Source organism: Phascolarctos cinereus, unplaced genomic scaffold (assembly GCF_003287225.1).
Source record: "Phascolarctos cinereus isolate Bilbo 61053 unplaced genomic scaffold, phaCin_HiC Scaffold_5;HRSCAF=322, whole genome shotgun sequence".
In the NCBI taxonomy this organism is placed as follows: Eukaryota; Metazoa; Chordata; class Mammalia; order Diprotodontia; family Phascolarctidae; genus Phascolarctos; species Phascolarctos cinereus.
In genome coordinates this window covers 156,731,915-156,745,807 of record NW_027555958.1, presented here as the reverse complement: position 1 = coordinate 156,745,807, position 13,893 = coordinate 156,731,915, and the positions used below count along the sequence as shown (strand labels likewise).

The 13,893-nt window shown below is 38.3% G+C and overlaps 1 protein-coding gene across 4 annotated transcripts in view; it reads right to left on the bottom strand.

The window, feature by feature from the left end:
• The window catches only part of POPDC1 (popeye domain cAMP effector 1), a 70,464-nt gene that overhangs the window by 21,367 nt on the left and 35,204 nt on the right, over nt 1-13,893 (bottom strand). The window lies entirely within an intron of this gene.

The following is a 13,893-nucleotide window of genomic DNA, read 5'->3' as shown; positions in this document are numbered from 1 at the left end:
AAACTGAAATCTGACTAGCTATCCTTGGGGGACATGACAGCACTGATTTTTTTTTTTACCATTTCCAAGGTATTTAGTTTTGCAAGAGAAATACTTAAACTATGCAATTTAGAATGACATAGTCTTTCTTTAGGCATAGATATTCAACTGTGATGAATTTCACAAAAGAAAAGACATAAAAGGTTGGTGCCCAAGGGAAGAAGAGCTTTCTCTCTTGGTGTTCCCTTCCTTTATTTTCAAGCTAATCATCAAATAAGCTCCCATAAGCTGTCCTTGGTAAGTTCTTTGAACTTCTGGTTATGAAAAAATGTACCTGACACTATAGATCTCTGCATTATGCTGAGTGATCTTTCCTCTGAGTGTATTGATTCCTTTCCTGCTGTCTATTTAATTTAGAGTTCATTAACAGAAAAGATTTCTGCTTTTCTACTTTTCTTGTTGATCAGTCATTTCAGTTACACACAACTCTTCCTGCCTCCATTTGGAGTTTTCTTGGCTAAGGCACTAAGGTGATTTGCCATTTCCTTCTCCAGCTCATTTTAGGATAAAGAAACTGAAGCAAACAGAGTTAAGTGATTTGCCCAGGGTCACACAGCTAGTGAGTGTCTTGAGGCCAGATTTGAATCCAGATCTTCCTGACTCCAGGCCTGGTGTTCTATCCAGTGTGCCACCTAGTTGCCCTCTCCTTTCTACTACACAAGAATGTCCAGTGCATCACTGGTCTTTAGTAATAATAAATAATTATAAAATAAATTCCCCACTTGCTGTTTTCAAGAATACCTTGAGGAAGTAAAGAATGTTTTCCCTTCAGCATTTCTAATGAATTGCTATTTCTAATGACCTATGCATTATTTTTTCAGAGCAAAAAGCAAAATAAAAGCTTAAAATATCAATAAAACTCTATTTTAAGGTTTCAAGATGAAAGCAGATCTACATGGTCCATGACTTTCCCACAAATGAAGATCTACTTCCATGTGACAATATTTCAACTTTATAAGCCTGTTCATTTGACAATCCATTGTCATAAATCACAGGCCTATTGTAAAGCATCCATTTTTATTAACTTTTTTACTTATTAGTGCCATTTATATCTTAATTTATAACACTTTACTTGGTCATAAAAATAAACCACTCTTTAAATTCTATGCCTAACCTGGGAACCGGTTACATTCCCAAAGTTCTTTTTTAAGTAGACCCATGGTGGGTGTAAATAGGCAACCGTATATGGTCATCCATGACTTCAATTTAAGAAGTGTCATGAAGGCATCTTTAAGGACATTAAGGGGACATGGTATAGTGGAAAGAGCACTAGTTCTGGAGTCTGTGGACTTTGATTCAAATCTTAGTTCTTACTATCCCTGTGACCTTGACCAAGGTACCTGACTTTTCCTGGCTCCAGATTGCTCATCTGTAAAAAGAAAGTGTTGGACTAGATGTCCTCTAAGGCCCCTCCCAGCTTTAAGTATGATACTGGAAAACAGAAAGCAGTTAGGCAGCTAGAGAGAGACAGAGCAATGGCAGGTGGACAGCTCAAGTGTTGCATTGGTCTCCATGAAACAGCCTGAAGAAGGCCACTCTGTAGGGTACCTCTATTTCTCTGTCTGTAGAATAGGGATAATACCATCTAATATTACCTACTTGGATAGCAACTGTAAGGGTGAAATGAGATGTATGTCGAGCATCTTGCAAACCTTAAGGGGTAAGTAGTAATGGTCGGTTATTAGATTGGATCTGATGTGGGGGATTTATGGAAATTCCCACACAGGTTGAGAAGGTAGGGATGAGTTCGATTTCTTTTACTCCACACTTACTATGTGTAAGGCAACATGGAAGATTTGGGTTACCATCTCTATTCCTGGAGGAAGTATTCACATGAATGATATCACTGATCAATTGACCTCCTGAGAACAAATACTTAAAGTACATTTAGGACTCTTAGTAAGACAAGCTCTAACCACCAGGTTTCAATCAACCAATAAGCATGTATTAAGCACTTACCTTGTGCTAAGTACAGTGCTAGACGCCATGATTACAAAGGCAAAAATAGTCCCTGCCTTCAAGAAGGTTATACTCCAAGGGAGGAGAGAACATGTAAATAAACACATACGATATAGACACACATCCATATACACATATATGTATGTATGTATGTGTGTATATATAAATGTGTGTGCACATACACCCCCCCACACACACCCACACAACTGTGCGATGGCAAGAAAGTAGCCTTACAGGGAAAAACCCTAGCAGCTGGAGAGACTAGAAAAGGCCACCTGGTTTAACAATGTTTCTATGGCAAAGTATGTTCAGAGTTCCAACTATGGATACCCAGAACTCATCTTCTACAGCTGATGTGGGGCTAAGGGCTCTCCAGCATGTTAGGGGTACATAGCAGTGGTGTCTCCTGCCACTATTAACAGCCCTCACAGATGCTCTGTCACCTACCCCATCTCTTTTGCAGTTCTCATGGACCCTAGGGGTTCTCCTGGCTGCTAGTGCTTCTGACTAGAGTGTATCCTTTCTCCCTTGGCCCTCCACTAGAATGGAATGCACCCTCCTGAAGTTTTCTAAGAGTTTTTTACTACTAGTAACAAAAGGGAACCAGACAGAGGGTCAAAAGTTTCCTTTTTAAGTTCACTCCAAGTTTTCCACTTTGGCCAGACAGGGAAACATAAAATCACACATAGGTGCTATTGTCAAATCTTTGTCCAGAAAGGGTTAATGGAAGATTTATCTACATTTTAAAAGAAAACCAGGCTGGCCTCCCTCCCCATTTCCTCACTAGAGCTGGAGATGGGGCAAAGACCATTAGGTAGAAAGCAAGACAAGGCCTAGTAGCAGGGAGGGGAAGGAGACCAGGAAGGTATAAGCAGCACAGGTAGATCTTTTAAGAGCATGCTTGGCAACAATAGTAATAATAGCTGTCAAGTATATAATACTTCAAGGTATGTAATTATTCAATTATGCAAATTATGCAATTGATTTACATGTAATGTCTCACTTGATCCTTACAGCAACCTTGTTATGTGAATGTTATTATTTACATTTTACAGAAGAGGAACCTGAGATTAATAGAGGTTAAGTGACTTGTCCAGGGTCACACACCTAATACAAGTCTGATATATAATTTGAAACATACTTCTTCCTCTATCCATATTGAAATTCTAGCTGCCTCAAAAAAAAAATCAATGCGGTGGGAGAAAGGAGAAAGGAGAAGTTAAAAGGTTTTGTTTCTCTTACCTCAATATGAACACTTCTTGACTTAGAATAGCAGATCAAAACCGCCACTCTGGACTGCTTTTGGGATATGAGAAGCAGTAATGGAGAGAATGGAGCAGGAATTATGGGAATGGAGAGGTGGTTCCAGGCAACTGGTGAAGGGGAAAAGGGAGAGAAAGGGAGAAAAATAGAAATCCCAAAGAGCAGCAGCTGGGTGGGTGAGAGATTTGCTATGGCCACCAGGTATCCAGGCACATTGATATGAGAAAGCAGAATGTGGCTTAAAGGCTACCTTTAATGCTCAGACCACTTCCCAACATCCTACTCGCCCTATCCTAAACTACCCACTTGTAGTTGGCAAGGTTTTGTGAAACTAGAAACGATCTGAAAATTCTTGAAATAGGTTATTGATTTAGGTGAATCATTTCATTTCAAAATTGCTTCTGGTTTGCTGGAAATGCCCGTGTTAAAATCAAATGTGTGATTACTGTGCTCTGTGCTAGGGTAAGTAGACATACCCTGTACCTTGAAGACATCTGTCTGAATTGTCAAGGCAGGCTAATTTGGTCAGCAAATCACAAGATCACAGACTTAGAGCTGAAATGGAGTAATCTAGCCCAATCCTTTCATTTTAAAGACGAGTAAACAGGAGGCCCAGAGAGGTCAAAGTGATTTGCCCACTGTCAGATGGGTAATCCATGGTAAGACTGGGATTTGGACATATGTCCTCTCCCTCTCAAACCAGTACCCATTTCCACAATCCCATAGAGAAGGCCCAAGGTTTTTGAAAATTATGAAAGAATCATATGCCAGCTTATCGGTAGAAATATCTGAACACAACCCAGATCAAATCATGGCTCCTAAGAAAGTAGTACGTAGCCTGATGTAACATGGTTAGCCTGTAACTGAGTCAGTTCTGCCCTGTGACATTAATGCTACAAAATATTTTGCTTTGTACTTCATAAACTAAATTGTTGCCTGATTGGGAATTGTACTTAGAAATATCATTTGATGAGTCAGCATTAAAAAGAAGGCTGCAGTGTTTTCCTTTTTGTCTCTCTTCAGCTAACTGTACTAAATTCATAGTAGCAGACAGAGCAGACGTTCAGGCCAGCATCAGACTATATGTTTGCCTTTTCTGACAGAGATGGTATCTTAGCAGAAATAAAAAAAAGCAGCCCCTCTAGGCACACACAGACCATGTGAGTGAGTAGCTAATGCACAGATCCTCTGACAGAAGACAAGCAAATACACATAACCAGGTGAAATGAAACCACCTGATGGCCAAGGACCCTGTCTTGGCAACAACCACAATAAATAATAACAACTGTGAACCTTGAAGGGGGGCAATTTCTCTTGCCTCTTGGAAAGTAATTTTCTGATTTCTATTCCAGAGGGCCCTAAAAAAAGACAATAAAGCCTGAAAAACTAAGGAAAAAAGCAACATGCTTTCATAACAAAACCCTTAAAAGCTTAAGCCCAACTGACTGCTGAAGAGTATGCATCAGATTAAAAAAAAAACTACCTGAAGTGATTTAGCCCAGATCAACCAAAATGGAGGTCTGAGGCTTTCAAGAAAAATATAAAATATCTCTAGGTTGCCATGACAACACCACTGCTGTTCACCAATTGTCAGTGATGAGATTGCCTTGGCAATCTCTTTTCTCTCTGATCACTAGAATGGTGAGAGTTGAATACTTCCAGTTTCTAATGGCCCAGACTAAGAACATGGGTGTGTGTGTGTGTGTGTGTGTGTGTGTGTGTGTGTGTGTGTGTGTGTGTGTGAGTGTGTGATATATAGTGATAATGATAATCATATGGTGATCTTAAGGTTTCCAAAATGCTTTGCATATGTTATCTCACTAGATCTTCATCACCTGCCTGTGAGGTAGGTACTATTATTTTCCTCTTTGCACAATTGAGGAAACAGAGTGAAAGAGATTAAGTGACTTATTCAAGATCACATAGCTATTAAGTGTCTGAAGCAGAGTTTAAATTCAAGTGTTCCTGACTCCAAGCCTAGTATCTATTTGAGTTTCAGTTGCAAATGCCAGAAAGCTCCAATACATTTTAGATAATTCATTCTAAACCTTTTCCCAAATCCTCACAAGGTCTACCTTTCTTACAACTTTTCTATCAACTAACTATTCAACAAGAACTTAAGAAGTAGAAATATGAAGGGTTTTGAGATACAGAGTAGGGAAGATGAGGGAACTCTTGAGAGAGAGAGGCTTGATTTTCTTAGTAAAGTAGGAGACAAAATCATTTCCTGACAGAGTTTGGGACCACCTCTGTGGGGAGACTGAGAAATCAATCAGAAAAGTTAAAAAAAGATTACTTCGTGGTACTGAGAGTTGAGATTAAGCAAAATGAGTTTGTGGTAAACTCAGCCAGCAAGTTGGTAACTTCCAATAGTGGAGTTCTGGAGCATAGGAGTAGGCCCACACTTCAAGAATAAAGTACCCAATATAGTAAAACTGGTAAAATACATACATACATACATACATACATACATACATACATACATACACACACATACATATATATGTATGTGTGTGTATGTGTATATATACACATATACATACACATATACATATACATATATACATACATACACACATATATACATATATACATATATACATACACATATATATACATATACATATATATACATATATACATACATATACATACACATATATATACACATATACATATATATACATATATACATACATACATATACATATATATATATATATATATGGTCAGGGACTGCAAATGGAGGAAAGTGAGTCCAAAATATGAGTCACAGATTTCCAAATGAATATACTTAGATTCATCCAGATAAACACATGCAGCTTTAGAGAGGAAATCTGGAACTACAAAAGATACTGTCTCCTTATAAACCCTTTCTATCCAAGCGGGCTAATGTGCTTTAACAATATGCTCTAACAAAATGCTCTAATATCATCCTTATCTTCATCTACCCACTTCCTGTCCCCTTCACCCGGATAATTTTATAGTTTAGGAAACTAGAATACAGACAATTTAAAGGACTTGTTTAAATCAATTCACATAATTCAACTTACCCAATCTCCAAAACAAAAAAGAAAAGAAAAGAAAAAGAAAAAAAATCTATTGACCATCTATTAAGAGCAAAGCATTGAGCTGGGTGCTAGGGATTCAAAACCAATAAAACTAGTCAAGAAACTTGCGATCAACTCAGGGGTGGTGGTGGGGGGGAGGAGATACAACATGTACATAAATAAACTCAATAAAATGTAGAATGTGTGAAAAACAAAAGAAAGATCCAAAGTTAACTAGAAAAAAATGAGGGAGGTATCATTTTCCACTACCAGGGCCAAGAAATGAAGCAAGATTCCATGGAGGAAGTGTTACCTGATCTAGGTCCTGGAGAAAGAGAAGAATATCAGAAGTGGGAGAGAGGAGAGATAGCATTGTCTTTTCATAGAAGTGATCATTTGAATCTATTTGAAAGAAAAAAAGAGTATGGTGCAAGATTAGGAGTGATAGAGTTTTCCTGAAATGTGTAAAAGTCCTTTGAAATGAAGCTGGAAATGTAAATTGGAGCTAGATTGTAGTTGATCTTGAAATTTGACCAAGACTGAGTTTGAGTTTTATTTTCTAGACAAAAGATCCAGAGAGGTTAAGTGATTTGCTTAAGGTCAGATCTACATATTAGGAGGAGTGGTTTGATTATTGAGTGAAGGATCAAGTGGAGGGGGGACAGATTAGCAGCATGGATAACAAGAAACTACCAAAATACAGTTGAAAAGTAATGAAAGGTTGAATAAGGGTTGTGGAATGACCATAGGAAAAAAAGGGATAGATTCAAGATTGTGGAGAAAAAATTGACAGCATTTGACAATTGGTTATATCTGAGTGAGGGTGTGATGAAGAGAAGAGTTTAAACCGACTTTGAAGTTTCAAGCCTGGATAACAGGGAGAATAGTGGTGTTAATCACGGAAACGGGAAGTTGGAAGCAGGGATAGTTTGAGGGGAATGAATTTAGTTTTTTACATATTAGGTTTGAGGTGATGGAGGGGAATGTAGGTAGAGATAACCAGCAGGCAGCTGAAGATATGGAATGTCAGGAAAGACAATCAAAGACAGAGAGACAGACAGCATTAGAAAGACACCCCATCAATTAGGGAATAGCTGAACAGTTGTGATATATGATTGTGATGGAATACGACTGTGCTATAAGAAATGATGAACTCAATGATCTTAGACAAGCATGGAAGTAACGAAGAGCAAAATGAACAGAACCAAGAGAACATTGTATACTGTAACAGCAAGACAGAGAGAGGCAGAGAGAAAAATCAAGAAAGCCAAAGTGGGAGGGGCAGCTAGGTGGCGCACCTTGATAGAGCACCAACTCTGAAGTCAGGAGAACCTGAGTTCAAATCTGACCTCAGACCAAATACTTGATACTTACTAGCTGTGTGACCCTGGGCAAGTCACTTAACCCCAATTGCCCAAAAAACAAATAAACAAACAAACAAACAAAGCCAAGTGGGGGTGGAGGTAGAAGAGTATCCAAAAGGAAGGGGAGTAAAAAGAGTTAAGTGCTGCAAAAAGATGAACCAGGATGAGGTTTGATAGGGGAAAAGCACATTGGATATGGTAATTAAGAGGTCATCTGTGACTTTGAAGCAAGCAGTTTCTGTAGAATGGAGTGGATGAAAGCCAGACTGCAAGAGATTGAGGAATGAATAGGGATGGGGTGAGGGGGTGTTCTATTAAGTCAGTCAATCAATAATCTCACTCTACTTATTCCTGATACCTTTATGAGGTGAAAACATATATCAGTGGATTCAGAGGTGTGAACAGGTGTGAACAAATCTTGGACATCTACACTGAATCAATCAAAGGTATTTCAACTAATTTCTTGGACTTGTAGGGAACTAGGTTCCTCTAGGACTTGCATAAAACAATCAAGCCAGTGTGGAGTCATCTGAATACCTCGCAGCTTAGTGGTGAAAGTCTCATGCCAAGCCCTTGCAAGGCAATTACTTTGAGGGGGGAAGGGAAATGCTTTATCCACCCCACTCGCCATTGTTTTGGCTGGAGGAGGATCTTATGAACTTCAAAGAGTCTGGAGGATTTTGAGCTTTCCACTAAGACCAGCACCTCAAAACAACTAATGGTATTGTCTTCATTGGGAGCCAAGAACAGAATGAACATGATAAAGAATGGCACACTGAAGGCTCGACAAGGAGCCCTGCAGAAGAAGATTCACCCTAACTAACTTGTAGCATCTTGAGAACTCCAGTAAAAGGATTTGCAGGAGCTGTGAGTTACCATTTGACCACATGTGCTCTTTCCATTTGATTCCACTTTCCCCTGTGTTCTATATCTACTTATGGGAGACCCGAGTCACAGACTTTAGAAGGAGGGGAGGGGAGGAAGGAGATATATCATACCAACTATAAGCACCTCAGCAAATGGCCTTTTCTAACAGCTAATTAAAGTTGGCCAACTAAGGGGTAGCAACTGGTAACCACAGTTAAGAAGCATACTGGTGAGGTATAGCATTAGAAAGACACCCTATCAACTGGGGGATGGATGAACAAGTTCTGGTATATGATTGTGATGGAATGCTGCTGTGCTATAAGAAATGATGAGCTCAGTGATCTTAGACAAGCATGGAAAGACTTGCACAAAATAATGAAGAGCAAAATGAACAGAACCAAGACAACATTGTATACAGTAACAGCAGTATTATTTTAAGGATGACTTTTAGTGAATAAGTTATTTTGACTATTTTTATTTTTTTCCTTTTTTTCCTTTTTTTAATTTTTAGATTTATTTATTTTTAGTTTTCAACATTCACTTCCATAAGTTTTTGAGCTTCAAATTTTCTCCACCTCCCTCCTCTCCTCCCTCCCCAAGACAGTGTGCAATCTGAAATAGGTTATATAAATATACACATATATGTTCTTATTAAACATATTTTCACATTAGTCATGTTGTAAAGAAAAATTAGAACCAATGGGAGGAACCACAATAAAGAAGAAACAAAAAAAAAAGAGAGAGAGAAGAAAAATAATATGCTTCAATCTGCAGTCAGACTCCATGGTTCTTTCTCTTGATATGGATAACATTTTCCATCATGAGTCTTTTGGAGTTGTCTTAGATCCTTGTATTGCTGAGAAGAGCTGAGTCTATCAAAGTCAGTCATCACACAATGTGGCTGTCACTGTGTACAATGTTCTCTTGGTTCTGCTCATTTCATTCAGCATCAGTTCATTATTTGAGTATTATAAATACCCAAATTAACTATAAAGAACATATGAAGAAAGATGCTATCTGCATCCAGAGAAAGAACTATAAATAGATGTATATGCAGAATAATTCTACATATACACATATAGGTATATGTGTATATGTATATATGCATGTGTATATATACATATATACACATTTGTGCCTGGTGGAGGCCATCTCTAGGGCAGGGGAAGGGAGTGGGAAAAAAAGGAAAAAGAAAAAAAAAGAAATTTACATTATAATTTTGTAACACATTTAAAAGGAATAGCAAGTTGGATATAGTAGATTTGCAGTTTCATATGCAATCATCTTTTGTGTTATACTGTTACAGAAATGCTTGTTTTTTTCCATAAATTAAAAAAAGAAAGATACCCTATGATACCCAAACCCTTAGAGTTACCCTAGAACCCTGAAGGAAGACATAGCAGACACCCCCCGGGGCCCAGCTGGTGAGTGTGAGCAGGATCTTGAAGGCTAACTCTAGAGCATGCACTACAATGAAGGGTGAAGATGTAAAAACAAGTGATTGCAGATTGAGCTTTCTAGGAGTTTAGTCACCTGTCCATGGCTGAACTAGTTATATACCCTAGGTGCAGTAGTTAATAGCCTCTTTCCATTCACATGAAACACTGCTTCACAAAATAAGCATTTAATAAATAGTTTCTAGGATCATTGATTTAAAACTGGTAGATACCTTGAAGTCATCTGGTTTTGATGGAAGTCATCCTCATTTTATGGATGAGAAAAAAAAAGTTGTTACCTATCACACAGGTAGCAAATGACAGCCAAGATTCAACTCTAAATTCTTTTATTTCAAATCCGGTGTTATTTTCACTTAACCAAGCTGCCTCTTAATCATGGATATCTTACCCAGCCTCATGGTTTCAATTGTACCTCTATGCAGATGATTGCCCAAATCCTTATCTGCAGCCAAAACTCTTCATGAGCCTTAATTTTTAATTTTCAAGTGCCATCTCACATTATTTGTATATATTAGTGGTACCTCAAACTCAGCAAGCTCCAAACTGAATCAATTATTTCTACTTCCCATACCAAAGAAAAAAGAAACCACCCTTTTCCTGCTAACTTCCCTCTGCCAGCTAGTCAACAAGCATTTCTTTTTTTTTTAGTATTTTTTTAAGTTTATTTTTAGTTTTCAACATTTACTTCCACAAGATTTTGAATTCCAAATTTTCACCCCATCTCCCCCCCCCCCAAGATGGCATGCATTCTGAATATCCCTTCCCCTAGTCTGCCCTCCCTTCTATCTCTCCACCCCTTCTGTTATGCCCTTCCCCTTCTATTTTCCTGTAGGACAGGATAGATTTCTGTACCACATTTCCCATATTTCTTATTTCCCAGTTGCATGTGAAAACACTTTTTTTTACACATGTGTTTTTTAAAACTTTGGGTTGCAAATTTTCTTCCTTCCTCCCTCCCCACTCACCCTCGTGAAAAAGCAAGCAACTCAACATAGGTTACACATGTGCAGTTATGCAAAACACTTCCATAGTAGTTATTCAACAATCATTTTTTTTTAGGCAATTAGGGTTAAGTGACTTGCCCAGGGTCACACATAGTAAGTTACAAGTGTTTGGTCTGAGGCTAGATTTGAACTCAGGTCCTCCTGACTTCAGGGTCGGTGCTCTATCCACTGGGCCACCTCTCTGCCCCCTCAACAAGCATTTCTTAAAACATTATGTATTAAGTGCTGTGCTAAGGACTGGTGATACAAAGAACAGCACAGTCCCTGTCCTCAAGGGGTGCACATTTTAATTAGGAGAACGTATAAATATCTGGGTATATAGAAGACATATACAGAGTTAATGTAAGGTGATCTCAGAGGAGTAGGTGCTAGCAGTTGAGGTGACCAGGAAAAGCCTTGCACAGAAGATGGAATGGACTGAGTTTTGAAGGAATCCAGGTAAACTAAGAGACAGAGGTGAGGGGGCAAAGCATTACAGTCATGGGAGGTGGGGGAGGGAGAGAACCGGCACAAAGGTGAAGAGATGTTGTGTGTGAGAAATAGCAAGTGAGGCAGTGTAATTGTGTCTTAAGATTGAGTAAGGTGTAAAACTGGAAAGGTAAGATGAGGCCTTGTTACGGAGAGATTTAAATACCAAAAAGAGGAGTTTGCATTTGACCCTGGAAATAATAGGGTGTTGCCAAATCTCATTGAACATAGAGAGAGACATGGTCTGATCCATACTTTTGAAAAGTCATCTTGGAAGCCAAATGGGGCATGGATTGGAGTGGTTGAGAGACTGGAAGCAGAGAGACCAATCAGAGGCTATTGCAGTAGTCCAGATGGAGATGAGAAGGACCTGTGAATTAGTGGCTGTGTGTGGGAAGAGAAGAACAGGTATATAAAAGATACGGAGGTGCAAATGATAAGATTTGGCAAGAATGATGCTGGCATCACATCACTCAGGCTTGCAACTTCAAAACCACATTTTATTTTTCCTTCTCTTTCATATCCCCACATCCAAAAGAATGAATTTTGAATATTACTATTCATACAAAAATGTATTTGAGTTGGTCCAACAAATTCTATTTTTGCATCTTAAGATTACTCCTTCTTTAAGAAATAGGTTCACTCTCTTTTTCCAGCCAAAAAGGTTACTTTAGAAAATCCCAAAAGGCATGGGTTTTCTGTTTCTCCAATGAACAGATTTTTTTTTCTTCTGGAATTCATCTTTCAAACCAAACTCCTAACTCTTTAGACATCTTTAAATTCTACAGGCACATAGTTTGCCTTCTTTGGGTCTGAGATAAACACATTTGATTACAGGTGGTTGAGTGTTCATAGGATCATAGGTTGGAGTAAGGCAGGACTTTGGAGGCTATCAAGACAAACTATAGATGAGGAAACTCAGGCCCAGATAGATGGTCTAAATGACTTGTCTAAGGTCACACAAAAACTACAAACTACATTACAGAATTTTTTTTTACTCTATGTCTAAAACTCTTTCCATTACATTATTTATGAACTCTTTTTAAAGGTCAAGGAAGAACTGAGAGGAAGGGAGGTGTGGAGGATAGAGAAGTGGCCTCAAAATCAGGAAGACCTGGGTTCAAGTTCTGTCTCTGACATACTAGCTGGGCAAGTAACTTAACCACTCAGTTTCTCAGAGACAATTTTCTAAAACTATAAGCTACAGAAGCAATTGTTGACCTCAGTTTCATCACTGGGAGTTCTTTCCACCAATTAAATCCCAGGCAGTACTGGTGAAAATAAAAACAAAAACAAATAAAGCAACATTTCCTCCCACAAAACAAGGAAGAATTAAATTATTTTTCTTGAGCTAAAATTTGTTGAAGGCAACTTTATCAAATCACATTATATATGTGTATGGATATGTGTTTCCAGTATTAAGTAACGTAATCAGTGATATGGACAAAATTTAATATTAAAAACATTTACCTCCAAATATGCAAAAACAGAGGTTACGCTGAACAGAGTTTTAAAAGGAAAACAGAGACAACCATATTAAAGCTCCACTGAGTTTCTGAGACCTAAAATACAATCAAGATTCAAATCCAGGCGTGGCTCAGTTCTGAAAAAAATCCTCCTAAAGGGAATGAAACTGTTCATTTTCAGTGTTAATGTGCTGATATGCTTCAATTTCTCAGTATTCAAATACTAGTATCCCATTAAGCAGGGGAAGAGGCCAAGAAATTTCAAAAATGAAGTCAAGGGCAGTAAGAAATGTCCTGTACAAACTACCTGGAGAGAGTTTATTTTGTAGTGTTTTGTTTTAAAAAAGCTGCATCAGGGACCTCAGGCTTGAAACAGAGGAGACTCAAGAATTTGCAGGCAGGGAATCCCCGAATCCTGCACAGCTGTGAATGTGACAGTCAGTGAAATGATGGGGAAAACATAGAAGTCAAATCCAAGGTAGGGAAGATATACTTACCAACAGTCATTTGGGGGAAAACACACACACACACACACACACACACACACACAACACACACGTGTGTGTGTGTATATGTATGCATATGTATATATGTATAGTTATACATATATGCATGTAAATATATAAATATGTATACATGTATATGTACATATACATAACTGTCCATGAGCAGAAAGCTAGGTAATGTAATGGACAGAGTGATGGACAGACTCAGAGTCAGGAATACCTGTGCCTTTAACACTTATTAGCTGTATGACCCTGGGCAAATTACTTCACTTCTCTCCATCCAATATTATTCACCAGTAAAATGGGGCTAATAATATTGCCTACCTCACAAGGTTTTTATGAGGATCAAACGAAGTAGTATATTTGAAATGCTTTGCAAACCTTAGAACACTAAAAACTGGCTATTATCACTATCATCATCAGAGCTGAGAAACATAGGAGATGATTCAG